Here is a 14178-nt window from a genome sequence, read left to right on the forward strand (position 1 = left end):
CAACATGGAACCAACTTGTGTCCTGTCAATAGAGTCAACTGACTGATCAATCCAAAGGAAAAAAATCAGAACGATACCTAAGGGAGCAACTGAAAACTCTGAGAAAACTCACTACCTCGTACACCTCCCATTCCAAATTTGATCCGTGTGTCTTCCGTCCGTCCCGTCTTTGCGATCCTGTTAGCAGCCTGCTGGTCCTCTAAGATGTGTGTGTTTTCATTACATGGTGTTGAGTCTCTCTAAACCTGTTTAGTTCTTCATTTGAGAATACTCAATTGTTTTGCGTTCTTTCATACATTTTTTTTTAAAAAAAAGCCTTTGGATGGTCTTTATCGTTAGTAAACAGTTACTTTAGAGTTAATACCTGCTGCACTGAGAATAAAACGGTTGCATATGAAATAATTGTATTTGGGGTATTCAGAAAAGAAGCAAAAAGGCAGTGTACCACCTTTCATTGGCATGAGCAACCCCACGTCACTTCTGGAGAGGATGGGAGGGGCAGAATGAGAGTAGCACAGCTTTGCAACGGTCTGGGGGGTCAGTGTCTCATTGGTGGAGCCATGATGACAGACAGCAAGGAACACAAATGGGTTTGCAAGGAAATGGACAGGAAATGCTGACCAATCAGATGTAGGGATGGAGCCAGCAGGATTCCTCGTTTTGTCTGAGTGGTTGGAGGATGCAAGGACTCAGGTGCAAGGCAGAGGACGGCGGGGCAGCAGAAGGTTGTGAGGTGGGGGCAGGTGATGAGTCTGAAGTGTGAAGTATGTAAGTGGAGATGTCACACAAGTGGTTTATATTGTTGGGTAAGAGGGGCCCACAGCAGAGGAGGCTAAATACATACCCACAGAGAGACGAAATCCAGAAGGTTCGTCAGGTAACCCAGGAAAAGCCTCGTTCTGAGGAAGATGCTCCTAAGAGAACAAGTGAAATAGAGACAAAGATGTTCTTCAGGTTTGGTGACATTGAGGTCTTGGCTGAGCTGTGGCTGGGTGCAGTCCTGATTCAGTTTTGAGGCTTCCCGAGGGCTGATCAGTAAGGAATGCAAATTCATTCCTAAGATAAATTTATACCATTTGGGCTGAGGTAAAATGAGGAGTGTCTGCTAATGACCACGGGGCTTTGGGAATGACAAAAATGTTCAGAATTTGATAGAATGGAGGCTAGGGCTGTGACTCAGTTGGGAGATCACTTGACTTGTCACATTCATAAGGCCCTGGATTTGATTCCCCAGTGCTACATAAACCAGGCGATCTTGCATACTTCTTGTCTTAGTTAGGGTTTCCATTGCAGTAAAGAGAAACTATGACCAAAATATGGCTTACAGGTTCTGAGATTCAATCCATTATCATCCTGGCAGAGAGCAGGCAGCCTCTAGGCAAGAACGGCACTGGAGGAGCTCAGAGTTCTACATCTTGTTCTGAAGGCAAACAGGAGAAGACCGTCTCCCAGGCAGCTAGGAGAAAGGTCTCTTTTTTGGGGGTGGGGGGGTGGGGAGACAGGGGACTATAATTTCGTTTATTTATTTATTTATTTATTTATTTATTTATTCATTCATTCATTCATTCATTCATTCATTCATTTTACTTTTAAAACCCACCCTCACAGAGACACACTTCCTCCAACAAGGCCACACCTCCTAATAGCGCCACTCCCTGGGCCAAGCATATTCAAATCACCACACTCCTGTAATCCCAGCAGGTGAGGGAAGGAGGATTAGGATTATCTTTGTTACATACTATCACAAGTTCAAGGGCAGTGGGGGCTCCTTGAGACCCTGTCTCAAAAAACCCAAACCGATCCCCTCCCCCCCAAAAATGCTGAAGAGAATGAATGGGAAAGGAAGGTGAGGAGAGAACTAATGGGGACTCACCAACACCTGGGGAGCAATGGCAACATAAAAGGTGGGACTGGGAAGCATGAATGCTGTGCTCACTTCATCGATGCTATGGGCTGAATTGTGCCCCCCCCACCCCTTTCATACATTGAAGCCCTTGCCCCCGTATACCAGAATGTAACCCTGCACCCGTTCCTTAACTCATTATAGCCCAAGATAACCCACTAGTGCCTAGAATATAAGTGGAAAATAGATTAGTACACCCACCTGCTAAAACTTACATAATCTCATGGCTATCTGGGAGTTGAGATGGGCTGTCGCTCTGTGACATCAGAAACGAGGATCACACCACACATTGCTGGCTCAGGAGATAACCCACATTGAAGAAGTACTTTTGTCTTCTAAGTTGTGAGTATTGATTTTGAGCTACTGTAAAGTCAAAAAAAAAAAAAAAAAGTAAGCGGGGCCCTGAAAGTAGGAGACCATCTGTCATCTCCTTTCAAGAGAAGTTTAAATGACAACTAGGCCATTAGCTTAGGTGGGTCCTAACTGTCTGGTGGCATTTTTAGAGGCAGAAGAAATGGCAACATATAATGCTAACAGCTGTGGGTGCACATGGAAGAAAGACAGACCAGAAGAGGATGTAGCCATAAGAGGAATGCTCACAAGTACAGGGGAGAAGCTGCAGGAGAAATGAGAGTTACCCTCAGTGTTGGCTGTCTAGTTACCAAGGCTTATTCGGTCTTGGAGTTTACACCAGAAGCATGTCCTCCATGGGTAGCAATGGGTGGGGTGGTTGTTGGCCAGGGGAAATCAATTATAACAGTATTTAAAATATTGGGCGAGGGAGGTGTAGGAGAAGCATGTGAGTGGTGGGCTGGCTAGTTTTGTGTCAACTTGACATAAGCTAGAATCATCCGAAAGGAGGAAACCTCAATTGAGAAAATGCCTCCATAAAATCCGGCTGTAGGACATTTTAATTAGTTATTGATGGAGAGGGCCCAGGTCATTGTGGGTGGTCTCATGTGGGTGGTCTTAGGTTCTGTAAGAAAGCAGGCTGAGTAAGCCGGCTGAGTAAGCCATGGAGAGCAAGCCAGTAAGCAGCATTCCTTTGTGGTCTCTGCATCCAGGACCCTGCCCTGACCTGACCGCCTTCAATGATGATCAGCGATATGGAAGTGTAAGCTGAATAAAAGCTTCCCTCACTGTCTTCCCTCACTGTCATGATGTTTCATCGCAGCGATAGTTACCCTGACTAAAGCAGTGCCCAAGGTGATTCTTTTTTTTTTTTTTTATATAGGCATTTAATCATTTTTTTTTTCGGGGCTGAGGACTGAACCCAGGGCCTTGCGCTTGCTAGGCAAGCGCTCTACCACTGAGCTAAATCCCCAACCCCCAAGGTGATTCTTTCATTAAGAAAACTCCAGAAAGTTTTAGCCTAAGACAATGTCTTCCACTTCTTTGACTATATAAACAAGGCAAATTATGTGACACTAAGTAAATATTAACCATGATTTCCATCAAGGATAGTACCGTCTTGAAAGGGACTTTCCAAAGTCTCCCCTAAAGACTGAAGGTCATCCCACCACCCACTGTTGATTGCTTTCTCTGTTTGACTGGTATAAACTCTAGGTTAGAGGAAGCGAAGTCATAAACCAGCTGAGTAATTACATTCCAGTTTTTTTTTTTAAGAGAATTATCTTTCAAGGTATTAGTGTGATCTTGCATGTGTGTATTTGCATAGAGGCCAATGGAACAACTCCAGGTTTTGTCCCCAGAAGTGCTGTGCACCACTTTCAAGGTAGGGTCTTCTCCTTGGCCCAGAGCTGTGCTAGACTAGGTGACCAGTGAGCCCAAAGGAATCCTCCTGTCTCCTCTCCCCCAGTGCTGGAGTTACAAGTGTCCATCGACATGCCTAGCTTTTCAAATGTGGATTCCGGGAATCATACTCATGTCTCAGTGCTTGCAAGGCAAGCAAATTACTGACTGGGCAGTCCCCTGCAGCTCATGTTTCTAAGAGTATTCTGTTACATACGAGTTGTAAGTCTGTCAGTGGAAAGCCAGTCAGAGCCGAGTCTCTAGCGATAAAACTAAAGTCAGCCTTCAGATTCTGGTGTGTGCCCCAGGAAAGCAAATCCCTGGAGGACACGTGGAGACAGCCTGCCAGGATTCGACCGTTTGCTTCAGAGTTTTTCCTAGTTGTCTCCCTAACTTTGTTTCAACTAGAAACTCCGACATACCCTCCTCCAGGAAGCTTCCTAAGCCACCATTGAAGACTCACCTTCTGTCAACTCATCTTTCCTAAATGGACTTGAGATGCAAATGAAAGCACAAAGTTAGTGTGTAAAGAAGGATGGGGTGACTGGAAGACGCTAACTTACGGAGAGCTGAGTTTTCAGCTGGAAGCCGAAGTGGAAATGCCTAACGAGAACTGTACCGAGCTGACTCGCACATGCGCACTTGCTCTGTAATAAAGGGTTGATAATAATTATACAGTGCTGCGCTTTCTATAAAAAGAACATCCAGGCAATGACCTCAAGCATGTAATAAATCTTCCAACAATTATCTTTACAACTTCCTAGTTCTGTAGTTAACTATGGTCAGGGACAAAGAGATGCTAAGGGATGAGTAATAAAGGTTAAATATTTGACTTCTCCATAGCCTGTTCAGCAGTCTTAGTCTTAGCTGTGTTCTCAGATAGTGGCCATTACAGTATAGACCATAAATATGATCTATAAATTTAGCATGAAACAACACCTTTCGTTCAGACTAATGGCGTTGCTGAAAAGGATCCAGAGGCTCTCACAGGTCATTGACTCATTTATCATAGCTGAACTTGTCCCCTTGAATTAAGCTTCCATGACTCCCTAGTTTGCATTTGGTATTGAGTAGCAAGTAATTATAGATTTGGAAGGGAGTACTCGCTTATCATTCTTTTAAAAGTATTTTCTATACTCTTAAAATTAAATGTTTTTTTATTTAATTTTTCAACACTTACACAATCCCAGATGAAATTCTTCATTTTCTCCCACACTCATCTCATTTTTACTGTTTTTTAAAAATTGTGTGAGAGATATGCATGTGCCTGATGTATATGTATAAAGTATTACATATGATATCTGCATATGATATATGTTCATGTGTATGCATGTGTCTGATGTATATGTATAAAGCATTGCATATGATATCTGTGCATGATATATTCATGTATATGCATGTGCCTGATGTATATGTATAAAGTATTGCATATGATGTCTGTGCATGATATATGTGTACGTATAGAGTATATGTGTTTATGATGTATGTAAGTGCACATTCATGTGTGAATACTCACATGTGGGTGAGTGTTGTGACATGAGTGTGTGGAGGTCAGAAGACAACATTGAGTATCTGTGTTTACTGTCCACCTTGTTTGCACTGTATACTGTACACTGGGGTGAGTGTGTACTATACACAAGGATTCTCCTCTTTCCACCTCCTTCCTGTCTACAGGAGCACCAGCATTGCAGATGCACGAATGTTTACCTATGTGAGCTCTGGGGATTCGAACTCAGGTCCTCCAGCTCACAAAGCAAGTTCTTCATCCTTCTAGCCACCTTCCCAGCCTCTTTCATTGGGTCTTTGGGACAATGAATCTTGTCCTTTTCATTTGAGCTGTCTTCCTTTGTCTGACTTTATTTGACATATTTTTTTTCTTCTAATTAGGCTCAAAGGGAAGAACTAACTTCATTTTCATACTTTGTATTTAGGGTTTTAGTAACAGCCTGCTCAGTATTTACATTTGAATTCTTATATTTTCACTCACTTTTTAATGCATTGGTCTTACAGGCATTTAGCAAGTAACCACTATAGGTTGAGTTTTAAAAGGAAGAGAAGGGGCTAGAAGATACTCTTGTATTCTGTGTTCCCAATACAATTGAAAAAAAATAAGATAAACACATAAGAATTACAATTACCATAAAGTGATCATATCTTAACGTATATGTTTTCAAAGTTTTTGTTTTTTTTCCCATGGCTATAGGCAACATGCCAGTCTGGTTTGAGCTGGTTTTAACTGCTTTGGCAATCCGGACAGACTAGCTTCTGACTTCTCACTACCTCTCCTACATACTAAGTAATTAAAGCTGTAAATAAGCAGAGGGTGAGACAATCCTGGGATAACAGTGATATTCACAGAAATAAGTGAACTCACAGTCAGCACCTTGGAAGGGAAAAGACTCATTTCACCAAGGGCTGGAGAACGGCTCAGTGGTTAAGAGCTCTGGCTGCTCTTCCAGAGGTCTTGGGTTCAATTCCCAACACCCTCATGAAAGATCACAGCGGTCTGTAACTCCAGTTCCAGAGGATATGATACCCTCACACAGACGTGCATGTAGGCAAAGATCAATGCATATAAAATAATAATAAATTATAATTATATAAATAAATATATACAATATATAATTATATATAAAATAAATATATATAAATTATATATATTTTTAACCAAAATGAGCTTAATACAGATACTATTTACAAAGGATACAGTATACTGAATAAAGATATAGTAAGAAATATTAACAAATGTCATTCCAGAGATTCTGGGATATCTGTACCACCTCTAAACTTGGAAAGGGAGAGAGGGAAAAATTCCAGAAACAAGGAGGTTGGAACTATGGAGTCAAGAGAGCTAGGCTGTCATAGATGGAGGATTGTAGCCGTACAAAACTGTGCAAAAAGAAGAACGGAAGTACACCAACCCATCTCAGTGCCCCTGCCCTCCCAGCTGGACCTCTTCTAGAGATCCGAAGAAAAGCAAGTTCAGGTGCTGGTGCCTGTGAAAGCTAAGTGCCTAGGGAATGGGGCTGAGAAAATGAACCACACCACACACACATACCACACCACACACACACACACACACACACACACACACACACACACACGCACACTGCTGCTGCTCAAGTCATAATTAGGTTTGTGATGCATGAACTCCTCAGAAGACAGCCATATCTCTCTGTGTCCGTGATGTATCTTTCTTATTTTGAATTAGCTTATGACTTATCCTAGGGGTGTGGTAATTTTAAAAACTTATTACTTTTTAAGACAGGGTCTCATTCAACTCCAGCTAGCTCTAAATTCATTCTGTAATTGAGGATGGCCTTACATTCTGATCCTCCTGCCTCTACCTTTTAAGTTCTAGGATCACAGGCATGTGCTATTGTGCTTGGCATGATGAAGAGTAATGATTGGATGTCACCGTGCACTGGTCGCTTAGCGAGTCAGAGCTTTACACCCCTTTGCCCACAGTGATTCCTTTCTCTGGTAACAATCTCACTATAGATTCCCAGGCATTGCTTTTGATGGCGGAGTCCTCCCACACCACTAGAGTTTAATGGAGGAGACAGCAAAACGAAGGAGCCCGCTTTCCAGTTCCAAATGATCTTGACTAAACTCTGGACATTTTCAACTAAGGGCCCTTCTTCATGCTCAGTAAACTCTGCTAAAGAACAGAAACAGACAGAGGAGGAGGTGCTCCCACTTGTCATGGAGGCCATGGGTTCCTCTCGTCAAAGCAGTTAGTGGAGCAAGCCTTCCCATCTGATATGCCGAGGTAGTCAGGTGAGCCATGAGCAATCACTGGAGGAAGAAAGCTAAGCTTTGGCTCCTGTTATAGCAGAAGGTGCTAGGGTGACATTTTGTGTGTGTGTGTGTGTGTGTGCGTGCGTGTGTGCTGTCTCAGGATGATAAATAAACGGAATAGTTTACTGTGGGTGCCAAGCCATGGGTAAGTTGGGAAGTATTGCTTTAGGCCAATGGTTCTCACCTTCCTAATGCTGCGACCCTCATGTTGTGGTGACCCCCATTCATAAAATTATCTTTGTTGCTACTTCATAACTGTAATCTTGCTACTACTATAGATTGTAATGTAAATATCTATGTTTTCTGACAGTCTCAGGTGACCCTTATGAAAGGGTCATTCAACCCGCAAAGGGGTCAAACCTACGGGTTGAGAACCAATGCTTTGGGTGGTAGGCATTGCATCTAACTGCAGCTGTAGTGGACCAAGTGGAGAAACAGGTTCTGAATGTAACTGTTGAAACCGCTTTTAGGAGACACATCGATGAAGGGATGGGAAACGGACTACTTAAGCAGATCCCGGAGGCGGGGCGTGAGCAGTGCATAGAAGAAGCAAGGGGGAGAGAATGAAATAAAGGCAGAAAGGAGATGAATGTCACGTGGTTATAAGGTGGAAGGGAAGAACGCTGAGGGACCTCGTGCTTGAACTGATACTTTCCTTGATAAGCAAGAGGAGGTCGAATGATCAGCTTGGAAATATGAGGCAGGATCCGGTTAGGGATCTGAGGGAAAGATTTGAATATCTACTGCCAAAAGGAGAAATGAAGTTGATAGAGGGTAAAAGTTTGCCAGTGCTGAAGGCCAAACTGAAGGTGGAGCTGTAGTGTGTGTGTGTGTGTGTGTGTGTGTGTGTGTGTCTTCACTATGTAGCCCTGGCTACATGGAACATCTGTCTTCATGGCTGGCCCTTTCTTACCTGATGAAATGCTGACTAACTTGCCCGTGCATTAGGTCTCTGGAGATCTTTAGAGTCCCACTGTCTAAACTGTTAGGGTTTAATGTTAGGACCAATGTTAGGGTTTAAATCTCCATCCGAGCCGGGACAGAGTACACCAAGCCAACATCCACGTGGAGAGGTTTAATGAGAGAAGAAGAGTTGAAGAAGAGAGGAAAGAAGGCCGACTATGGGCATTTGGAGAGAAAAGGGGGTGGGGGTGGCGGATGAGAGAAGGGACAGGGAAGAGGGGAAGAGAGCAAAGAAGCGAAGAACAAAGAGAATGAGGATGTGGCAAGCAAGCCCTTCTATAATCTGGCATACCTGGCTGTTGCCAGGCAACCGTGGGGCGGAGCATACCTGGCTGCTGCTTGGTAGCTGTGGGGGTGGAGCTTAGACAGGATACCAATGTAAACTATACGCGGAACTGAGAAAGTTAGATTCTCCAGGTGGGTCCCCGACACAGTGATTTTTCAGCTCTCCAAACAGTTCCAGCGTATAGTGGAAGGGTGAGAACGACAGTTCTACAGCAATGTCTGACAAAAAGGAGGAACTCAGTCACTTCACTTTTCATAATAACGGAATGGAATTCAGGTTGCACCACAGAAGCCTGAAGCTAGGAAAGACTGGAGTTTATGCATATGAAGTGTGGGGTTTGGACATTGCTATCAGGGGGAGATTTATAAGACCCTTAGTTTAGAATGGGCACAGTGGTTTTAAGATTGACTCTAGGCATGGTCAAAGGGCCCTTTTGAGTACCACAAGGGACTAGATACGGTATGGCAGTTAAAATGTCAAAGCTATAGTGTTGGGAGGTGGCAGAAGTGGACTGTTGAAGTTGTCTGGGGTCGGACTTGTTCATGCCTTCAGAAGGAACATTCTTCTAGGCTGTAGGTCCTGACCCACACCTTTTCCTGATCCTTTTATGACCCTACATCCACATTTCTCAGGAAATGGCTCTTGTCTTCTATGCCTGAGGTTACCATGGCTTCCCGGAACAAAGAAACTCAATCCTGCTGGGTGCTGTGGACTATGCCTGTGCTCCCAGCTACTCGGCCAGGCAGGAGGATCAGGAGTTCAAGTAGGCAACCTAATGAGACCCTTTCTTTAAAAAAAGAAATTACTCAACATACGCTAAATTCTTATTGTGAATTATTCATTTTCCTGCTTATTAAAAGAGAGTAAAATGGAGTTGGAGTTCTGAAGGCTGAGAATGGAGAGAACAAAGATAGTTAAACTAATGGGCTAAACTCTCCCATTTGTAGTTTTCCTCAAGGCTATTACCTAGGGTTCAACTGAGGAATAAAAAAAAAAGAGCTATAAAACTACCCCACTGTCCAGGTCCTATGATGTTCCAGGAGGAAAACAGTTGTGGAGAACTACTGTGATTGTTGGCATTCTGTCTAAGCACCACCCCCACCGCTTCCTGGCAACAGCCAGGTATGCTCCGCCCACAGTTACCTGGCAACAGCCAGATTTGCCTGACTTACTATAACAGGGGCTACTTGCCCTCTCCTCATTCTTTTTACTCTCTTGCTCTTGCCCTCTTCCCCTTTGTCCCTTCTCTCCTCATTCCCCTTCTCCCTTCTCTCCAAGTGCTCATGGCCAACCTCTATTCTTCTCTTCTTCTCTCATTAAACCTTTCCACGTGGAACCATGTTGGTGTGGAACCATGTTGGCTTGGTGTGGTCTGTCAGGAACCATATTGGCATGGAACCATGTTGGCTTGGTGTGGTCTGTCAGGAACCATATTGGCATGGAACCATGTTGGCTTGGTGTGGTCTGTCAGGAACCATATTGGCGTGGAACCATGTTGGCTTGGTGTGGTCTGGCTGGATACCAGCCGAGGTTTCAACCCCAACAGTGACATTGATTCTTTATATGAACAAAGCTTTTACATATTTCTCATTTAGTTTATCACATACCAAAGCCCCCATAAGCGTTATGCCAAGGCACACTGTAAAACTCTGATGGTGAATCAGGTAGCGTGTGGGACTCCATGAAAGAGTGAATTTCTACCCCACCTCCTCCCTAGCATCACAGTCATTTCTCATAAATTATTTTAAGATAGCCGAAGGTCATTTGATCCAATGGTGGAAGAGTTTGTAACTTGTGATTTATGAAGAGGTGGTTGCACTTCCTGTGGCGAGGTAAACATTAACCTTATAGAAGGAACATTGCAGTCTTGATAATCTGCAGCATCGACGGGCACACAGAGTATCTGGAGCCATCATATAAACCCTTCAGTACAAGCCTAGAGCAATACCTAGTTAGGAATCGATCTATTCCTGAGAAACAATCAACATTCAGACCAGGAAGTCCTGGTGACTGCTCGCACGGTGCCTGCTGATGCGGCTCCATGTGGGAGGAAATTACAGGACAAACTGAGTCTGAATTGCAACAGGGGAGGGAAGGTGAACCACAGGCATGGGCACATAGAACTCTGCCTGGGAAGTAAACACAGGTGGGAGTTGTGGGCCACGCCTGTCATTCTACCTCGTGGAAAATGGCAATCAAGACTAACCTTGAGTACACAGGGAGTTCAAGGCTAGGGACACATCGCACCCTGCCCAAAAGACAAAAGAAAAATGGAAGCTGTGTATTTCGATCAGATTGCAATATGTAATTATATATATTAGAATACCTCCCAAGGTGTTCGCTCCATGTTTCTTTTTTTTTAAAGATGTATTTATTTTATGTATATGAGTACACTGTAGCTGTCTTCATATACACCAGAAGAGGGCATCAGATCCCATTACAGATGGTTGTGAGCCACCATGTGGTTGCTGGGATTTGAACTCAGGACCTCTGGAAGAGCAGTCAGTGCTCCTAACCACTGAGCCGTCTCTCCAGCCCCTCACTCCTTGTTTCTTAATCCAGTGTCCCTTGGAACACTGGTCCTGAGACCAGCTTCTTGCTCCTTACGAGCTCTGAGACCACATGTTTTGTTCCATGTCCTGAAGGAAAACCCACGAAGTGCCCGGCAATGAAAGGGGTCTGAGGTGAGTAGGGGTAACAGAAGAGGAAGATTTGTTTTGTTTTGTAACAAGTTCATGTCTATGATTGCGGAGTCTCTTTTAATGGAAGGTTTAAAAGCCTATTCTCTGGAATGCCACCTCTTAAGAGGCAGTATCTCATGGTGGGCAAGGGGCCTCAGCTTTTCCTGTTCCTGGGTCAGTCAGAAGACCTCTTCATACCTAAGCTTTCTGCTTTAGAAAAGAGGCCCAAGAGCAGGACCCAGCAAAAGTCTCACTTATCACTGGACTAATTTACTAGTGTAGATCCAGCACCCGATAAAGCCTATTCGACTGTCCAGGCAGCAGTGACACTTCAGCTCAATGAGTAAGACGACAGTGACTTTGATCTAGCACGATCATGTGTGTGCCACCCCGTGTCAGTTCCACGTGGTTCCAGCAGATGGTCCTCCAGTTGCTTCTCTTGGGTGAGATGCTGACATCATCACTAGTTTGCTAGATACCCATTTGGAAGTGATTTGGCTCTTGTTATTTGGGCTTTGTATGTTGGGTGCTGAGTTTTGTGAGTTGAATGCCTGGGTACCACAGACTGGTTCCCTGCAAGTTTCTTTGTAGGGGAAGGTATTACAAAAACAGTATTTATCTGGTGTGTTAACTTCCTAGCGCTTAATGTAACAGCAATTTTTGGTTCTAGGAGCTAGGTAGAAGCCTGAAGGTAAACTCCTGTGGGACCCTGATCCTCTGAAGCCTCTAGGGTAGGGCACTGGTTCTCCTCTGACTCTTCCAGCCTCTGGTAGCCCCAAAATAGCCTCTGACTTGTGGCAGTATCACTCTGATCACTGCTTCTACTACTGCACTGTGCTCTCTCTTCTTCTGCACGTTGCCTGCCCTTTACTCACGTCTGTCCCCGAGCCCAAATATCTTCACTGTGTAAAGACACCAGTCAAATAGTATTAGGAACCATATAAACTCCTTTAAATGACATCACGCTAGTTCCTTATATTCTCAAGTGTTGGAGGTTAGGACTTCAACACATCACTACTAGGAGAACATCGTCCCACTCATAACACCCTGGAAATGGATGCCCTAAACGTAAGGGCAGAGGGACTAAAGATAAGCAATATCTTCCCCTCATTGACAGACAGAACATCATTTTTACTTTCTCGGCAGGAGACACAGAGGCCAAGAGTGTCCAGACTATTTCTAGTGCTTTCTTTTCACCAAGGGTTGGAATTTACAGATATCCCCAACCTCCCTCTTGAAGGCGAGGAGGTAGAAATAGGCTGCCCCATTCCCAAAACATCAAGCAGTGGTGGCTGTGGGGCCAATTAGCTCTTTGGAGCTATTCAAGGTCCTGCCTTAAAATGGTCCGTTGGAGTGTTCTCTCTCTCTTGGGTCCAAATGTGTATCTGTGTGTACTGATAAACCTGGTTACCTAGACACCACAAACTAGAGTGCTCCTTGGTCATGCCCTTGGGAGCTGGTCCTTTCAGACCTGAGCTTTGTTTTTGCCAATGTTCTCACTGGTCTAAGAGATGTCGGTGAGCAGCTAACATGCAACGTGTCCTTAGATTTTCAATTAAGATTTGGGAGAGAGGAGTGAATGTTCAATATTGGGGAAAAAATGGAGCTGTACATGGAACAGAGAGAACTGTCTTAAACAGCGGTGGAGGAGGCCGGAGAGAAGGCTCCATCAGTAAGGTGCTTATCATGCCAGCATGGGACCTGAGCTCAGAACCCCAGAACCGATGTGAAAAGTGGGACATGGAAATACATACTTATATTCTCAGAGCTGGGGCTTGCTGATAGACAGCCTCGGCCATTCAAGTGAGAGACCCAGTATCAAAGGCAGTGAGTGGCATTCCTGAGGTAACACTTGAGGTTGTCTTCTGGCTTTCACACACACAATCACACACACAGTCTCTCTCTCTCTCTCTCTCTCTCTCTCTCTCTCTCTCTCTCTTAAAAAAACAACAATTGGGCCTGGAGAAATGGCTCAGCAGTTAAGAGCACTGTCTGTTCTTGCAGATGATCTAGGCTCAATTTCCAGCACACATATGACCATATCTTGTAACTCCAGTAAAGGGATTCCATGCCCTCTTCTGGTCTCCACAAACATCAAGCATGTCTGTATAGACATTCACTCAGGCAAAACACACACACATATACTCACACACACTATAACATATTTTATTATATATATATTACTAAAATAAATAAATTAAAAAAATAATAAGAAAGAGAGAAGGAAAGAAAGAAAGAAAGGAAGGAAGGAAGGAAGGAAGAAAGAAAGAAAGAAAGAAAGAAAGAAAGAAAGAGAGAGAGAGAGAAAGAAAGAAAGACGCATCATTAGACTGAGCAAGTCTGACATCTTTGTTTATGGAGAAAAGCTAACAATGGTTGAACGTTTCCATGTCCTTGATCTGTGAGAGCTTTGGGTTGGGGAATCTGTCTCTAGAGTATGCAGTCATCAAGTGCAGGTACAAAGAAGAACCTCTGATAAAGGAGCCTTCATTTGAAAAGGAAAAACAGAGACTGCAATGTGGGGCATACCTACAGTGGCTTGGAGAATGAAAGGCACGTCAAGGCTTCTAGGATAGAGAAATCTAGGCAGATTGTCTCAGGGAGTTGGCGAACTCTGACTGTCCAACACAGCAGTTCCTGTGTGAAGTCTTAAGGTCATGTTTGGCAGTTCAGTGACAGTTGCTAAGAAGAAAAATAGTCTTGAAGATAGAGCAGGCTCCAGTAGTTGCCGGAACAATCACTGGTGACCCAGGAACTTTTTTTTCTTGTGACCTCTTGGCTCTGTTTTTGAA

The 14178-nt window shown here is 44.0% G+C and overlaps 1 protein-coding gene and 2 long non-coding RNA genes across 6 annotated transcripts in view; 2 read left to right on the forward strand and 1 right to left on the reverse strand.

The window, feature by feature from the left end:
* The window catches only part of Papss1 (3'-phosphoadenosine 5'-phosphosulfate synthase 1), a 142373-nt gene that overhangs the window by 2649 nt on the left and 125546 nt on the right, over nt 1-14178 (forward strand). The window lies entirely within an intron of this gene.
* Nucleotides 392-1474, reverse strand: LOC134485969 (uncharacterized). Its single transcript, XR_010064442.1, has 2 exons — nt 1326-1474; nt 392-914 (listed from the first exon to the last, which is right to left on the reverse strand). It is a non-coding gene; the product is annotated as an uncharacterized LOC134485969 (long non-coding RNA).
* On the forward strand, nt 833-4323 carry LOC120100944 (uncharacterized). Of its 4 annotated transcripts, none has more exons than XR_010064440.1 (5): nt 833-954; nt 1328-1467; nt 1609-2245; nt 2968-3109; nt 4064-4323. It is a non-coding gene; the product is annotated as an uncharacterized LOC120100944 (long non-coding RNA). The 4 variants fall into 4 exon arrangements; XR_010064441.1 differs by having other exon boundaries at nt 1361-1467; XR_005501313.2 differs by having other exon boundaries at nt 912-1467.

This window comes from Rattus norvegicus, chromosome 2 (assembly GCF_036323735.1).
Source record: "Rattus norvegicus strain BN/NHsdMcwi chromosome 2, GRCr8, whole genome shotgun sequence".
Classification (NCBI taxonomy): Eukaryota; Metazoa; Chordata; class Mammalia; order Rodentia; family Muridae; genus Rattus; species Rattus norvegicus.